This window comes from Ailuropoda melanoleuca, unplaced genomic scaffold (genome assembly GCF_002007445.2).
Source record: "Ailuropoda melanoleuca isolate Jingjing unplaced genomic scaffold, ASM200744v2 unplaced-scaffold6751, whole genome shotgun sequence".
Taxonomy (NCBI): Eukaryota; Metazoa; Chordata; class Mammalia; order Carnivora; family Ursidae; genus Ailuropoda; species Ailuropoda melanoleuca.
In genome coordinates, this window is record NW_023242181.1 from 222,039 (window position 1) to 226,972 (window position 4,934).

Genomic DNA, 4,934 nt, shown 5'->3' on the forward strand with positions numbered 1-4,934 from the left:
CCCCACAGTGGACAGGCACTGCTACTCCTGTCCCCTTCTGCATTTTCAGGGGCTACACATCATTTACTCAGCAGCACCACCTGCCGAACAATTGAGACATCTCCAATTCTTTGAGTCTCATCCTTAAAGTGAAGAGTAAAATGTGCCATCAATCTCTTTTGCTTTAGGACTGTTTCCTAAAAGCACAAATCCTGGAACACACTTTAGTCCCATTGTTGGAGTATTGGCTGCAGGGTCCTCTATCTATACTCTCTTTCTTTCCGTGGAGCCTTGCTCAGGAAAGGAGGGTCCCCGGAGACTAGAGATGAACCCTGAAATCATGAGGAAGACAAGCCAGCAGTGCGGCCATCAGGCTACCTGGGCGGGACCCGTGGAGCAGGGAAGAGCCTGTCCATACCGCCCTCATGGATCCTCCCTCCACAAGCATCCCTGCCCCCCATCCTGGAACACCCCTCATCCAGACCCCATCCCAGGACACACCCCAGGCATTCCAGCCCCTCCTGCTCTAGAACTCAGCTTCTAAGTAGAGCAACTGGGTCCTGCTTCCAGGCCAGCAGAGGGGCGTCAGCCGGGCCACATTTGTCTGCTTGCTCTGGGTCCATCCTTTTTGGGCCCTCTCCTCGCAGGAAGGAACCAACCTCTCATGGCAGTTCAGGTCAGTGAGTCACAGACATGACCTGAATGTGTTCATCCATATGTCCACTAGGTGGCAACAGCAAGAACAGCTTGAACCTCTGTGAACAGGAAGGATATTTACTGAGGAGGGAAGAGAAGGCTAGCTGAGGACAAAGCCGGAATGGACACCCCACACCCCCAACACCATGGGGTGGACATGACATTCCTCAGGTACTCCTGGCTGCCCTAAAGGGCAAAGAAATAGTTATCCTATAGGCACCACAATCCTGCAAGACTTAAGTGTCCCTCAGTTTCCCAATGTCTTAGCAGTTTACAAGAACCAAGCATTTCTATCAATAACTTAGCTTCCTGAAGGGAAAGTAGATACAATTAAATGTCCTTATAATCTGCAGCCTCCAAGAAGTTCCCAACCATCTTAATATTCATGCCTTGCTAGAGGGCAAAACCACCTTCCCTTGACAATGGCAAGGCCTCTGTATCTTGTAAGTCTTCTTAAACATATGCAAGTATTATCACTTACTATATGATCCAATAATTCTACTCCTAGGTATTTACCCAGCAGAAATGAAGACCTGTAGCCAAAATAACCTGTAAGTAAACATTTATATCTACTTTATTCACAACTGCCAAAAGCTGAAAACACCCAAATGTCCATCAGTAAATGACTGAATAAACAACTGTGGCATACCCATACCACGAGATATTATTCAACAATAAGAAGATACAAACTACTAATACCCACAAAAGACACAGGTTAATCTCAGAAACAGCATGCAGAGCTAAAGAAGTCAGGCACAGAAAAGTTTGTACTAAATGATTCAATTTATATGAAGCTCTAGGAAAGACACATCTAATTCATAGCAACAAAAATCAGACACTTGAATGCTTGGCTGGAGATAGAGGGAACCGCTGGGAAGGGACTGAAGAAACTCTCTGGGTGATGGAAATGCATTATATCTTGACATGGTTACACTGTGTATATATACCTTTGTCAACATTTCTCAAACTGTCCAATTAAAATGCATGCATTTTATGGAACTAAATTCTACACCAATAAACCATATTTTACAGTAAGTTCTTTATACATTTCCACCTTGATTTTATCCAAGTATTATGAAAAATACAAAATACATGCAGGAATGAGGAATCATGTTCAACGTAACAGTTTAATTCACTATAAATCATTGATGGCTTAAATAAACACCTTGAATTTACATTGAAAAGCAAAATTAAAACCACTTTAATTTATAGAACCTAAGTGTGATATTGCTTTGCAGAGGCAATAACCCACAGAATCCACAAATCAAGAAAGTAAGTACTCTCACAATTGTACCTGTTCCTGAAACTCAGTCCATGCCCTGAATTTTGATCTTTTACCAGTGAAACCAGAAGCCTTCTTTAAAGTTTTCCAGATTCTTTTTTTTCAGATTTTATTTATTTATTTGAGAGAGTGAGAGAGCACGAGTGGGGTGAGGGGCAGAGGGAGAAGCAGGCTCCCATCTGAGAAGGGAGTGCACTCCAGGCTCCATCCTAGGACTCCGGGATCATGACCTGAACCGAAGGCAGACACTTAACTGAGTGAGCCACCGAGGAAGCCCCAGATTCTTTTTCCTTTAGGTTCCACCATGACCGTTTCCTTTATGTAAGTAAAAGTTAATAAGTCCTTCCCTTTAAAAAGAAGTTCTGCTCTGTGCCATTTGATCTACTGACTCTGTTTTTTTTACTTCCACTGTCTCGTTAAAGATATGGCCATAATTATACTTGTGACTCCAAATCCATTGTGTGCCTGACTTCATGAAAAAACCTTTTTCTGCCTGAGATGCTTGATGGCACTTTTTACCTCCTCATTCATCAAGGTGTAAATGAGGGGATTTAGCTGAGGGGTGACCGCTGTGTAGAAGACGGACACCACTTTGTCCACGGAGAAGCTGGTGTCTCCCTGAGTGTAGAGCAAGATACACGGTCTGAAGAAGAAGCTAACCACCATGAAGTGGGCTGAGCAGGTAGACAGGGCTTTCCAGCGCCCCTCAGCTGACTGTTTTCAAAGAGAAACCAGGATGACCATGTAAGAGGTGACCAAAGCTGGGAAACAGGTGAGGGAGGCGGTTCTACTGTTAGACACAATGAGCATTCCCGTGAGGTACGTATCTGTGCATGCCAGCTTGATGACAGAGGGCACGTCACAGAAGTAGCTATCAATAATGTTGGGGCCGCAGTAAGGTAGATGAATGGTCAGGAAGGTCTGCGCCAGAGAGTGAACAATACCCCCCAACCAGAGAGCAAACACTAGCTGTACACAGACCTGATGTTCATCACATTGGGATAGTGCAGTGGAGCACAGATTGCTCCATAACGATCATAAGCCATGATGGTCAGTAGAAAGATCTCAGCACAAGCAAACAGATGTAGAATGAACAGCTGTGCGATGCAATTGTCAAAGGAAATCATCTTTCTCTGCAAAAGCAAGCCTTCTAGCATCTTGGGCACAGTGACAGATGAGTGGCAGATGTCAATAAAGGACAGATTGCTCAGGAAGAATACATGGGGCTATGGAGACGCAGACTAAAAACTATAGTAACTATGATGAGAGTGTTCCCCAAAGGGTCAGTACATATGTGATGTAGAATGCTACAGAAAATAGTACCACCAGCACCCAGTTCTCAGTGAGTCCCAAGGAGACAAATTCAATCACTCTTGTTTGATTTAGAGCATCCATCCAATGAATTGTCAAAGGACCTTGTGGCGGGGGGACCATGAAAGCTAATTTAGCTTTAATATTACAGGACTGGAACTCACTGAAGTGATTCTACATTCCATTATGAATTGCTTATTTATTACCAGGGCATATAAAATAGAAGAGCAACATAATAGCGACTGTTACAATACACCCATTACGTACCAGGAGCTATTCCCAGCATTTTATATACACATTTCTATTAACCACAACTGCACCATAGCACAGGCATTACTATTCCTGGGTTGCAGATGAGATACATGAATCTGACAAGAATAAGTTAAGTTGCCAAAACTCTTAGGCACTAGCTAGCTGGCTTTTTTCATTTCGGTCTAACCCACAGATAACACCAAATTAATCTTCCAAAATATGACTCCCAACTAAAGTATTTCACCATTTCACTCTTCCTATCAAATTACATGAACATCCAAAGCCTGCAACAGACTAATACCTGTTTATTTTTACAGTCTGGAATCCTCCTCTTTCCCATAGGTACTCCTCTCTCCAAGCAGGTTGGTTACTGTTTCTGCCATGTTACCCCCACATTTCAGAAAACTTTGCTGATACAATCAAATCCTATCTCTTCTCTCTCATGCCTATTTTATGCTACTGAAATATCAAAAAGAAAAGATACTTCTTTCTATTTTCCATTAAATTGAAATTTTCCTCAAAAGCAATAACTACTGGGGCACCTGGGTGGCTTAGTTGGTTAAGTGTGTGACTCTTGGTTTTGGTTCAGGTCATGATGTCAGGGTCGTGAGATCAAGCCTGGAGTCTGGCTCCATGCTCAGCGGGGATTCTGCCTAAAGATTCTCTTTCTCTGCCTCTCCCCCCACTAGACCATGTGCAGGTACTCTCTCTCTCTCAAAAAAAAAATAAATATTAAAAAAAAGAAATTTAACTTTTAAAATTCTATAATATGATTTGTCCTCTAGGAGATATTATTGTATAAATACTGAAGCTATTTTTTGACCCTAAATTTTTAAAGATTTATTTATTTATTTGAGAGAGAGAGAGAAAAAAACCAAAACCCAAACCAAAACCATGAGTGGAGGGAGGGGCAGAGGGTGAAGGAGAGAGAATCTTCAGGCTGACTCCCCATGATGGCAGAGCCAGATTCAGGGCTTGATCCTAGGATCCTGAGATCCTGACCTGAGCCAAATTCCAGAGTCGGCCACTTACCCGCCTGAGTCTCCCAAGTGCCCCTGTCCCTCAATTTCTACACTGATTTATTAGCCTAAATCTATAACAGAGTTTAGGAAATAATTACCACAACCACAAAAATATTTATATTGTTGATCCAACTATTTCACCTGTAGGAATCTCCTAAGCACCCAAACTATCAGAAAGGTAAATGTAAGAAAACACTGATTACAGCATTATTTAAAACAACAGTCATGGGAGTTTTTTGAAGCTTGAATGAATATAGTGGAAGTTGAACAGAATTACATGCAGCCATTGGAAATGGTAGTAACAAAGTATTGCCAATATGAAAATATATTGAAATTTCATGAAGAATAAAACAGGACCCAAAATTTGTTTATGCATTCTCAACAATATAAAA

General features: G+C 42.1%; 1 pseudogene; it reads right to left on the bottom strand.

Moving 5' to 3' along the window:
• Positions 1 to 2,428: 2,428 nt before the first annotated feature.
• LOC117800282 lies at positions 2,429 to 3,352 on the bottom strand (annotated as a pseudogene).
• Positions 3,353 to 4,934: the final 1,582 nt, after the last annotated feature.